This window comes from Pleuronectes platessa, chromosome 2, assembly GCF_947347685.1.
Source record: "Pleuronectes platessa chromosome 2, fPlePla1.1, whole genome shotgun sequence".
NCBI classification, from domain to species: domain Eukaryota; kingdom Metazoa; phylum Chordata; class Actinopteri; order Pleuronectiformes; family Pleuronectidae; genus Pleuronectes; species Pleuronectes platessa.
In genome coordinates, this window is record NC_070627.1 from 27,068,737 (window position 1) to 27,082,315 (window position 13,579).

The 13,579-nt window shown below is 41.1% G+C and overlaps 1 protein-coding gene across 5 annotated transcripts in view; it reads right to left on the bottom strand.

Moving 5' to 3' along the window:
- Positions 1–13,579, bottom strand: part of iqsec1b (IQ motif and Sec7 domain ArfGEF 1b) — a 199,400-nt gene that overhangs the window by 28,493 nt on the left and 157,328 nt on the right. Inside the window, exon 1 of one of the 5 annotated variants that reach the window (XM_053430925.1) lies at positions 5,337–5,813. The exons of the other annotated variants lie outside the window; for them this stretch is intronic. The gene's annotated coding sequence lies outside the window, so the exon portion shown is untranslated. Of the gene's footprint in view, positions 1–5,336; positions 5,814–13,579 lie in introns of those variants that run through there. 5 annotated transcript variants of the gene reach the window in all.

A 13,579-nucleotide genomic window follows, 5' to 3' on the forward strand; every position in this document is an offset into this window, starting at 1 on the left:
GGATGAGACCGTGCCCCTCCAACACACTCCCTATTCCACATATTGCATGAGACTTTTTCTCATCCAGCAGGGACAAAAATAGTCATTGGCAGACATTGCATTTTCTGGTCTGCTTGGTAAGTAAATTGACCAGTTTGTGTGAGTTGGGCCAGCTGGAGACAATTGTGTCTGCCTATCCACCTCCCAGATGCGATGGTCTGAGGCTGAAAACAACAGCAGCACTGATTAGGGACACAAGGAGCTCGCCTCGTTTCCCCGAGCAGAGGGAACATGGAGCTCTGACAAATATGCTGTAAATGGCACCAAATCGTTATAGCATATAGCAAACCCTGCTGGAGTCTACCTTAAACTCTACTAGAAACATTCTATCCCGATACCTGCTGTGCTAAGCTGAGCTATGTGCTTCCTTGTATGGGCTGAAAACGCCAAAGCCACAATGCCAAACATCATCCACTTAAATATTCTGCAATCATATAACAACCTATTAAACATGATGTGGCTGACTGTAATTGATAATAATTATAATCATTAACATGTCTATCTGGGTCTTCTGACAACTGTGGTTACTGGTAGTAACAGGGTGAGTTATTGTCCACAGATGAAGAGCAACTGGTGTATGCTGCAGCCTAACAGAGCATGGAGCCATTTTATTCATTACGTCACATTGTTTTGATGAAGAATGACTAAAGAACACACTAATCATTCTCTCTATAGTGCAGTTCTAACCCTGGACCTCTGACTAAATGTTGGGGGGTTAGAGCGGTAGGAAGACTGGCAGTTGGATCCCAGTCTTCCCCTTTAAGCATGCTGAAGGACAAGATACTGAAGCCCAAATTGGCCCCTTGTCCTTGAGAAAGTGCTGCACATATGAATGTGTGTTGACTGTAGAACTATACTATAAAGTGGTTTGAGTAGTCACCAGGCACTATATAAATACAGACCATTTCCCATACACATGGACAAGGTTTGTCTTCTGCATTATGTCGAGAGCATGTGAATGTACTTTAAATATGTTATTCAAATTCTGATTTGGAAACAGGGATTCCAGTAACTACTGTATAGATAGAAGTATTTGTGAAATATGTTAAATGGGCTATTGCTAAAAATGTTATCAAGTAATACATTCATCCAGGATCAAAGTAAAGTTGACAAATGACAAAAACTAATTGACTTACTGCTGCAACCCTGTCTAATACAATTTACATTACAGATACTACTGATTTGTAAAAGAAATGTAACGTCAATTATCTGCACAAGTCTTCACTGGCAACACATTTCAAATATTCTCCTGACAATATCTGCAGGTGGTAACAAAAGCATGATGAATAGTTAGGCACATGATTACAGTTATGGGAAGATAGCAGTCATGGTCTTGGTCTATGAGACAGGATGTGTTAACTGTTTTAATGTGTAACCAAGACCTACCTCAATCCCTAATGTTACAAATGTGTTGTAGTCACGGAAAAAAAGGGATGTAAAATTAAAACAAGTTATGGATAAAAAAAAGGGAAATCATTTCAGTGAAAGTCTTCCAGGTAGCAACAATGTTTCCATGGTTGGTTTTAGATGAGTGTTCTTGCTGTAGCTTGACATACAAGACTTTGACCTGATTTAATTTACAATCCACTTCATCTCAATTATGAGCTATAACTGAGCGTACACAAACACACATGCAATTATACCACAATTTAGAGCCAGTAAAAGAGTCAGAAGGGCTGTTTTCCATTACTCTACACAGACTTGGCCTGGGTAATGTGTAGCGTGTTTCCACAAGTGTGCTGGGCAGAGCAACAACATGCCAGTACATTTATAATTATCTCCTGAGTAAGCATCATGTTCTGTTTACAGACACTGGGGAATATGTTCATTGTGACAAAGATCCAGACAGCGTCTGCCCTCGTGCTCTGGACCAGCTCCAACCCTCATCAACACCCCAAACTGAGCGCAGAGCCCAGCAGGCTGATTGTGTATCTGCTGTAAAGCTGTTGACTTCAGCCCTGTAATCCAGAACTCACCCACGTGTGGCCTTCAGAGGGAGGTGGCGACCCTGCCCTCTCAGCCTCAAACCTCTCCAACATAGAGAATATAGAAGCATCTATAGGCTTGTGCACCCATTAGGAGCAATCATACATATGTATTATATGAATCCAACAAGCTGCACAGGTCAGGAGCTGACAGATAAAAACACAGTGCATGTCTTGTCGATGACCATATGGCATAAGAATTTGTCTAATGTTTATTTTCTGCTGTGGCAGCCTCTCTGACCATGGTGCAGCATTCAGCTTATCTCTGCTAATCCTCCTACAGTAACTCTGCCTCCATCCTGTTCCTGAGCGGCCTATGAGCTCTAGTGCCCAAACAACACCATTAACCTACAGCATGTAGTAAATACTAAGCAGTCGCCAACAGAGGCAGAGCATAAAGACAGTCACATTTTATTATGACCTGGGTCTTATTTTGCTGAGCAGTCAGGGGATAAAATGGTAAACAACCCAAGACTTTAGCCAGATTATCGTAACCACAAGGTACCATCGATAGTGAGCGCCCATGCACTATCAGTAATAATCCCTAATTAGAAAGGAAACGACCAGGCTAAACTGTGATCAAAGTTGTACCCGTGTTTACAATTGAAAGTTGTAATCATAGGTACAGCCCTTCTGCAGGGTTCACTCGCACCAATTCATACCAGCTAATAAAACCTGAAATCTGGATCGAGTTATATTCGCTGTGAAATTGATTGAGCTACAGTCGATTCTTGTAAGAGGACACACTCTATCAATTGAGAACACAATGTGCGACATAGCAAAGCTCTAATGAAAGTATCCAGTTTGAGGCACAGTGACGACAATCGCACTGTCATTACTGCCAAGGTTATGCAAAAAAGTGAAATTTGTGATTTTCTAAAATCAGTTTTTGATATATTTTATTTATATATGTTTACCCATTAGTTAGCTTATATCTTTCTGATCACAGAATGACTAAAATTAGATCTCAGTCACAATAAACCATCAAAATTTGAAGTAATACAAGCAGATGAAATCTCAGCCAGAAAGAAAATACTGGCCGGGCAGTAATCTTTACATCGTTCTTGGTATTACATCCAGTATTTGTATTCCGCTGCAGGCCTAAGTTTTTATCATCATTATCATCATATCTTCAGTGTTTGTTATTGTCAGGTCTGAACCACAGTGAACCCTCATGCTAAGTGAGGATTTGAGACAGGAAGCATGATTCAGATGCCCTCCATAGATACAGTGTGCCAGACCGCATCATCAGCTGGCACGTGAAGTTCAAATAACTGAGATCTTGACAACAGAAAACTCAGATTCCAGAAAACCAAGTGATAACAGGCACTAAAGCACAAGCATTCTCAAACAACTCATCACCTGTCGTGTGCAGCCTGAGCGAGCCTCTCCCTGATGCAGGAGACACAACAGATCCTGACATGTTGAGTTTGCAGTGAAAACAGATTAGAGCCTCGCAGTGACGTAGACCCCAGGCCCTGCCGGACGAGCTGCTGCCTCATCAGTATTCATAAACATTTTTCTATTCCAGGAAGACCAGCGCGACTGGGCGTGCTCAGACTGTTGTGTCTTAAAATGGCTGGACACCCGCGATGTGTGAGGGAGGAACAGACAAACATAAAAACATAGAGGGGAATAGAAGAGATTAGTAGAAATAACACTTTACCATCAGTCCCTCCCATCTATTGTCACAGCAACTGGACACAGACAGTTATTTTTGGCAGGTCTGAGATATATCAGGTTACAGATTTAAAAAGGCTTAATCATCTATGTGGGCTCATTATTGTACTTTACATGGACCTAACTGAATTTTGTTCGGTTAAAAAATATCATGTGTTAATTCTAGATATTGTTATTCGGAAGATTACATGGAATCTGTCCTTTCCAGTAATTTTACTGCAGTGAACATACCAGGCTCCTCAAAGTCAAATTTCACAATCTGACTCCTTATACCAATATAAACGACAATGTAGTGATGGAAGAAGAGTGAATGTCATGTTTTCTCAGCTGGCTCACTGTGGTCATTCGGTGCCACATGGTTTGTCCCATATGAGCCACATTAAAGGAGCCAACACTCAACTATAAATTGCTCGTTGAGTGATATTGAGTGCATAATATCAAAGAGGCCTAGTGTGATTGTTTTAATGGGACTTCTTTTCTTTTTTCCTTTGGATGAGGTTCCAAGGTTGCAGAGCGGCAAGTATCAGCTAAACAAATTTGACATGATACATCTGTTGAGTGCCTTTGGTCCGCCATCAGCTCAGTTTGTTAAGGTGTTTGTTCCTGGCACCAGCTGCATGGAACTATTTGGGCTGAAATGGGATTGAATTCCAAGTGGAATTGAGAAATTTGCTGCTGCCAAGTTTTCACTGCCCCGAATGTTCCACACACTTCTGCTGAAACAGTTTCTGCTCCGAGTTTTTCCTCTTCTTGTAGCTGTTACATTCTGCACGTTCACCCCCTCTACAGGCAAAATTCAGTTTACAAAACTCACAAGGTGAAACCACAGAACATCTATACAATCAAACTTCGACACTTACTGACTTGAATATTTCATGAACGAACTGAGGTGCTTCCCTGATTCCACTTCTAGTGATGACACAACGAGTAATTGTGTCCTGAAGTGAACACTGTAGGTGCTACGAGTCTAAACTCCACTATCACCAACCACAAATCAGATCCATGATAGACTAACCAGGTCTGAGGTAAACAGGGGAAAATTGAGAAATGGAGGAAGGTTGTATAAGCTTTATAACCCTAATGGTGCTTCCCCCCTCTTACATCCCATCCTTCCTGTTTATGTTCATTCCCTACCATCCATTGCTCATCATTGACATAAAGGGGGCAGAGCTGCTGCCAAAGTGGCTGATGAGCATTGCCTTCCACTGTCCACTCTGAGCAGGACTATCAAGGCAAAATAATGCAATCTGAGATCCTAGCTGAGTGATAACGACAGGCTATGGGTCCGCCTGCTGCCCCATGCTTTTCAAGGACGTTTTATCCAGATCAGCGGAAGGAATTGGAAGCTCAGGAGGAGCAACTGTATCGTCTGCTGCGATGCACAGGACCGAACACTCAAGACAGATGCTGCCATCTATTACCTACCACAAGAACAAGAGCCAAAACCATATGGTACTGGTCAACCAGTACATCCCACAAAATGTAACAGAACAGGGAAAGGAATGGTAGAATATGTAGATTACACCAGCAGCAAACCGCTGACATGAAGGATGCCAAATATGCCAGATGTTTCCAAAGAAACAAGCCACAGGAAGATTACTGAGGCTGTAAGGATGACAGACAAAAACCTACCTTAGTTGTGCCGCAGCTGAAATAAAGCACAGCTGACTCCAGGCCTGTCTTGACAAAGTATAACCTGACCTGGAGCTGTAAAGTTAAAACTGTACAGAGCTGTGCAAACAGGTGATGGCAGCTTGACTCTCCTCCCTCCCACTGTTGGATATCCAGTGTAACGTGGAGCTAGTGCTGGTTGGTGTGGCTCATAGGCACCACCCTGCCTGGCTCTTCCCCTGCCAGCTCCTGTGCCGTCACTTTTTCTGTGGTGGGTAACACACACTGAGGCTATTGAAGGACAGGCAGCACCTCTGTCTACACGCTGGCTCTGGGCACTGTTGACGTTGGCATCTGCAATAAAGGCTGCCTTTCTCTTTCTTGTATATCCCCCTGCCCTCCTGCTGGAGTGTTCACCTCTGCCAAGGAGAGCTCTGAGGCTGAAATGGAAGAAAGGTTGTGAGGTGGCGTTGTGCAGTCTGTGTGAGTGTGTGCCTGCTTGTCTGGGGAAGGGAGTGGCAGCCTGGTGTGACACACTTGATTACCCTCGCTGATTGGGGACTATTTTTGTCTTCTACGACACCCTCCTGAAACTGAAACTCTACTCTGTGTTTTCTTCTATTATTATCTTCCTCAGTCGTCACTACCGTTGGAGCGTCACTTGTCTGACACAGAATTGTTCACTTTGTTTTCTATTTAGTCAAAAATAAGGAATCACATAATCAGTCTAACAGTTCAGGACATGACACCCAGTGCTCCCTTCTCCCCCTGGGGGAACTGAAAGAAATAGGGAAGTCAATTGCTGGACTCTACAGCAAAGTTACACAGCACAAAGCCGATTTTTCATGCAGTTTTTATCTTAATTGTTGAAGTTCACATCCAGATAGCAGGACTTTAATAAACACAACATTTGGACCAAATCAAATGATTTACCGGTGTACCAGCCGGAGAGACATACAGTGCTGAAGTAGAGATGATAGTCAGATGTTAGCAAGCGAGTAAGTCACAGAAAATTCGACATCTCGTAGTTGGCAGGCCGTTCATGTTCATGTTTTTTGGGGATGGAGGTTTGACGAGAGGACCGATGACAGAGGGTGGGATGTACTGTTTTTCATTTTTTCAAAGTATAGCCTGCTATTGCTAACTATTCAGGATTACCAACCCCACCTTTAAATCAAACACACTATAATTTATCAAATAATTGACTTGCGTATGCAAGTATTTGTCCCTAGTGGTGACAAACCAACAGAGAAATATAAACTCCATGCAGCTCCTCTTAGCTATTTAGTCAATGATTGTAAATCAAGTGGACAAAAACAAGAGTTCAAATGCACACAAAAGATGTGTAAATAAGGAATTATTAGCTAGCATGTCAGCCATAGACATGTTATAGGGTATTGGTATCCCAAATGTGAGTTATTAGCTCATTCAGCTGCCTTCCGGTTCATATTTGACCATGGCCATTTCTTACTGTAGAGGATCTCCATGAACTGGAAGAAAGCCTTGATAAATGTATTATCCGTAAATAGCTTTCAAGACATAAAAACAATCCACAATCTGGTCACATGTCTTCCTTCATGGACTCCACTGAGTGTATTTCATAATATTTCAAGGAGTTTTTTACCATATGATAAAAAATCAACATGGAATATTTCAAATAAATTTGATGATACAGGATTCAAATGGCATCATCAACTTGTTCCTAAATTGTTACTAATCCAGTAAACACTAATGTGCATTTCCGATGTCAATTATTAAGTTGTGTTGTTCTGTACAGCATTGACATTTTAAGAAGTGGTCGCCATTCGCCTCATTTGTATTGGATCTGTCTGCAACACTGTTTACCCCTGGAAAGTGTTTTGTGGACTCAATCACTCCACTTTAGTTCACACTTTAGGGTTAGCTATGGATGATAGTTCACATAAAAACTAGACTGCTTTTAGTGTGTAGAGGGTGTACCGTCAGTGTGGTGTTAAGCGTGCGCTGAAGATTAGGCTCTGCAACATACACATCTATTGTAAGCAAGGGCAAAGCGGCAGCCAAGCAGGGGCCACTAAAATGCTTACTGTGTCGAAATATCTTTAGCACTGTCAATAGTCACACTTCCTCTGCAGATGTGACCTCTGTTCACACTCTGAACCCACCTTCCTCTCCATGTCTCCAGACAAAGGAGCCCTCCTGCTCCACATTACACTGTGAAGACAACATGCCTCTAACCCAGAACCTTGACAAATCAGGGCAGACAAGCAGGGTGGTGTTCCAACATGCAAGTCATGCTGATTTGGTGCAAAATAAAAACCACCCAGCATGGATAGTCAATTATCTCATGTTCAAGAGTGTGAGAGGTGACGACTGCTGCTTTTCCATGAAAAGGAAGAGAATGATAATGATTTCCTGAACATGATTCTCATTAATATTAAATGGATGTACTGTATCCCTTATCAGTAAAGTCAACCGACCTTAGACAGATTTTAGTACAGTCACTAACCCTGAAGAACCTGCAGCCTCAGCATGGTCGACAGGGTCAGTTTTATTTTTGTTTTGGAATAACACTAAAATCTCAGCATCTTTCTATTTCAGTGATAATCTTTTGGACAGTCAGCAGAATACATTTCTCTGAACTGTAAAAGAATGGATGTCTTTTTTAAAGAAAGGACTGGTAGTAGTTTTCAGGGATAAGAGGGTGACTCTTATCTATTCACGCCGTACAGCCAGTAGTTGGACACTGAAGCCATTTTTTAAACAATTTTTAAATTGACATACATTGTAAATTCCCCTGCTCTATTAAGATGGACATTTTATCTTATCTATTATATTAACAATGGATTGGACTCAGGGACAATGTCTGTTTTTCTTCTTGTTTTTGGACGTGTGATCTCCTTTAGTCTGTTATCATATTTAGTGATCCCAGGGAAACGCCATGTCATTCTGCCTGCACTACTGTTGTATGTCTGGTAAAATAACAATAAGGTTTGATTTGATATGAAAAAGCAATGGGTGGAACATTTTTGTATTCGATCCCATTTACCATTTCCCAGAAACTACTATTGAGAGTCCCACATGTCTCTACAAGCAACTAGAATGTGACAGCGGTCTATGGAAGAGTGATGGAGTGCGAGAATTGGGAATCATGACAAGGACTCCACCTCTGGCTGGGTTTTAAAGATGTCAGTTGGAGTCTCAGCCAGACTCAAAAGGTAAGAATGCTCCACAGATAGTGTTTTTTTCCTGTAGACGAACTGCAGGAGTTTCCATCTCCCGAGGGAATGAATATGATTTTCTGAATATCTGCCAACTGAGCAGCCTGACAGGACCTGCTGGTGTTAGAATAATCGCCAGGTAAGAGCACGCCTTCCTCCTGTGTCACCATTCCCTTCCCTGAGGGGAAAGAGATTATGAACACATTGGACTGAGACTGAATTGAACTCATTTTGATTTGTCATCCATACACTGAACTGAGGAACCCCAAATACAATTTCTTGAAAAGAATTTGAAGTTTATCAAGGTGTTGTTTTTTTATTTGACTAGAAGAAAGAATATTAATGACACAATTGTACATACCTTGTAAATGCACTATCTACCTTTTTGTTGTTTCTAGAACACGAGCATGCACCTGTTCCTTTCACAAACTGCATCCTAGCCTCTGCTATGGTCTAGGGCGCTGTATTGGCATTTCTGTAGTCTGCTTTCATCTCTCTAAATTACTTGACTTCCAGGTTGTTATAATGTCTATATAATTAGTAAAGTACTAGTTATTGGCCATGACCTGCACTTAAGGAGAAACAAATCAAACTAAGTTATGAAAATAATAGCCTCTAACACCTAAACCAGAAAATATTGTTGAGAAATCTCATTGTTGTTAAAGTTGCTTGGTTGGCAGTTGTGTTGGAACTTCAAACTCAGTTCAAACTTGTTCAGAGTTATCCGCAGTTGTGAGTCAACCTGGACTGGGTTCAGTGTGGTAAACTCACCCATCCGTAGTGCTGCAGTAACACTCTATCAAACCAAATTCTCACCTGATTGTGAAATGACAACAATGGGTTTAATGAGCAGTCCTTCGCTCATAGCGAAATCAAAACAAAACCGATCACTCTGGAATCCAAAGGCACATCCTGTGTTGCTTCGCCTCGCTTCACATTGCAGTGCGTGGAACCTGAGCATCTCTGCCTGTGCAAGTGTTTTCCTTTGATTAAAACAAATGGAAAATTCAGCAGCCAAACCACAATCACCATGAGCCATTTGGCAACAAACAGTGAAAAACACACCCCACTATGTTCTATATACTTCTGATAAGTTCAACACTTTCAGGTCAGTTGGGAGAGACACCGTTGAGAGCATAGGTAGGAGATACTGTACAGTGCAAGTCACAAAGGATTTGGTCATAAAGATGTCAGTAGAGAAATGACCGTAAATGAAAGATGAAAGATGGCATGTTACAAATGTTTACGGTTAATATTCCAGAGACGTTGCATTTCATGGTCAGTGCCTTGATCCCCAACAGGACACTATCAAGTTGATTAAATAGTTATCTTTTGTAGGACTTCCCTGTGTAATCTATTCTCACATATGCACCAGGGTACATCCATAGGGTTCACCCTAAGAGGGGAACATTTTATGCAACACACTAAGCTTCATGTGAGTCATTTATTCCATTGATATCGAGTGCAAAGCACAGAATCAAGCTCCTTTCTTTTCTTGGCCAGACTAAAGGAAAAGTATTTCACACTGAAATCTCAATTTTAGATAATAAGCCGGAATATTTTTTGAACAACATGATATACATGTGGAATAGGGATTTAAAAAAAAGACCTATCAATCCTCTTAGTTGTAGCAATACATTGCCAGAACTCGCAATGCCACAGTAAGATCCTGTATTAACTGGCAGAAGCCACAAACCTAAGGTTCCTATAATCTTCATAATGAGAAGGTATGGCAGACACTCTCTACAGACCTAAATTTCCCAAGGAACTAGTAATTTCATCTGACCCAATGTTAACCTGCCCCACAGTTCCAGTAAACGTCTGATTTCCTTTAAAAAGACAGACTGATGTTATTAAAAACATCGCTGCAGCAAAAGCCTGCAACAACATGTCGAGTTTTCTCATGCCCTGTCTTTGCTTTGACATGTAGCAGCTCCATCTCATGACTGACTGCTGCCCTGCTGTAATAGTGAAACTATAACTCATTGACACACCATCGCTCACAATGTACAGCCCATCCACATCATTAAGTCTACTGACAGTAATTGTTGTGATAATTTGAAGTGACAGAGTGAGCACCAGGAGAATAATCCCCTGCAGCTTTTCCATGCCACATGTTACTGAGCCTTATAGCAACCTCTTAACACCAGTCCCAGAGACCCAGTGGGCCAATGGTGGGCATTAACATCTTGTAATCCGCATCACGCACTGCATGAACCTTGCAATATATCACTGTGCATCTGAGACACAGAGAGCTGTGTCCTTACAGCAGACAACACTATATGCCAAGTAATCAGATCCACAGCATTTTCAGAGAATGTGACCCAAACTTCTTTTTGTTTTGTGCACAGTGTTTGGTCAAATGCAAACAAATGCTGAGGTGCAAAGATGCCTGAGAATTCATCAAGTCTTTGTATAATAAGACAAAACTGTTATTTGTGCTTCAAACTGAAGCTACAAGCCCAAACAGACATCGGTTATATGGTTAATGGCTCAGCAACCTCTGAACACTTGGTTAAGGTCATCCTTTTGGTCATGTGCCAGCAGCTTATTACAACTCATAGTGACATTTTATCATCAGGCAACCCCTGGTGTGGGTGGAAACTATGATGGGAGCAAAGGAGGAAGTAAAAAGAGTTTGTTTATCACTGTTCAAACCTGTGGACACTGTTGTTACTTTTATCCATAACTTCAATGATCTTACAAGCACCTTTATTATTTTCACCAGAATGATAAATATCTTCTAACCTTAAGGAAGAACTTAAACCCAAACCAAGATCATTCTCCAACCCATTCTCAAATTTGTGCCTAAATTAAACCAAAGCATCACAGATCCTTAAATGGTATTGCTGTAAGCTTGACGATGACAACACTGTGGTACATCTGCTGCACACATAAGGCACACATTCAGAAACCATCATGTTGTTTATGTTGTTTGATGCCTGATGTGTAACTGCTTTGCGCATCCAAATCTATCCCAATATCGCCAAGGAGACTTTCTGGTAGGACATTGGACATTATAAAACAAACAGACATAAATCATTTCATGTTGATTGATTTCTCTTGATGCATATTTGGCCCATGTATGCAGGAAGATTTCAGAGATGCTTTCGGAAGTTAAAATGTTCTGAACGTGGGAATTTTTTGTGCCAGTAAACAGTTGCAAACAATGATAATCTGGTAGAACACAAAATAGAAAGCTACCATATTAAGTGTATGCTTGGGTATCTGAATGCTGGCCAAGCATTTTTAATACCAATTCAAAAAGCAATTTTCACATTTGAGAAATACAAACATTATGTTTAACAACATACACAACGTAAGCAGCCAAACAAAGTTGTACAGTCTTAAGTCTTGTCTCCACACAAGCATCGGTTTTCCAAGATGCATAAAGACATCTCTATATCATCTTCCATTTTATATAGCCTATGTAACTATAGTGGTTGTGTGTAGTGGACTGAAGCTGCTGCCTTGCAAATTACTTTCTGCTTCTACTTTACAACCTGTGAGTGTGTAGACATTGTTTTTCAATGTAAAATTGGCAAAATGCTTTTCATTTCATCAGTAGGATTAACAAAGCAAAATTACCAGTCTGAAAAGAAATTCTAAGGCAGCGTTCAGTACAGTGCCAAAGACACGTTTTGACTGAAACTAAGGCCCAATCCCATTTCACCCCTTGGCCCTACCGCTTAGCCCTTCCCCTCAATTTTGCGAGTTCACTTGTAAGGGTAGGCTGTCCCAATACCTGTTGGGATGAAGGGGTGGAGCAAAATGTAAGGGCTTTATAGCTTTCTCAACAAAGATTTTTCAGATGCTCAATTCAAACCAAGGGGTATGGGAATTTCCCAGAATGCATTGCGAATCACTGCTGGGAGAAAGACCCACAAATGAAGCAATTTCTCCAATAATACGGATTGAAAAATTACGATAATGATTGCTATAACTTAGTTTAAAATTGTTTCAATGTATTATGGTAATTTTTTTCACAACAAACTTAAAAACAAAATTTTCGTTTTGCATGATAATTCCTTATTTTCACATGATTTCCCACCCCCCCCTCCTTTGGGGACACACAATGCACTTGTATGAACCTGTGAATAGCAGCGATGTTACTGAACTGCTCCTCTATTAAAAAAGCATCCTGGCAGGGTTGCATACAGACCACTGCTAACAGCCAAGCTGTGCGCTTTCGATTCATACGGGAAATAATGCAGAGTATCCAAGCTTTTCAATTTCATTGATTCACCTGCATTAGCATAGATGCTATTAGGGTATTATGGGCAGAAAATCAGGCTGGATGGTCTCTGGTTCGACTCCACGGAGTGACAACCAAAAAACATATACTGGATGGACAACACCTGGATCTGTCCAAAAAAGTCCAAGAAGACTCTCCCTACCCACTGTCTAAATGCCCCTGAGCAAGGCACCTTACTCCCCCAACATCTGCTCCCCAGGCGCTGTGCATGGCTGCCCACTGCTCTGTGTGTCCTGTTGTGTTCACCAGAAGGGTCAAAAGCAGAGGACACATTTCCCCCCATTTGCATGAGTGTCTGTGTGTGGGATTAATAAATGTATCTTATCTTATACAATAAACAGTTCTTTTTAGTTTTGTCTGTTTACATTGACAACTACTGATAATGTAACAGATTCTTGAAGAGCTGTCCCAATTCGTAGGTGTAGATTTCAAACACTGCCCCAAGTGACAGGATAACCCTCAAACACAAGGTGTAGGGGTAGGGAGAAGGGTTGAAGGGATTTGAGCTAAAAGTAATTATTATTTAGATGACTTTAGCTGTGTTGCACCAGTATTGTATAAACCCCCAAAGTCAAACGAGGAGCAATGTCATTTACCCAAGAACAACACTGGCCATGATGAAATGGCAGTCACCACACAACCCAAAAGTCATCACTAGATCATCAAGCTTCCAGCCAAACAATTCTTCAGAATATTCAAATATATATAATGTAAATAATAATCAATAATATTTAAAATAACAATATATTAAATACATATTAGGGTACCTTGTTTGGATGTGTTTGGGCACTAACAAGGTTGGTTGAAAA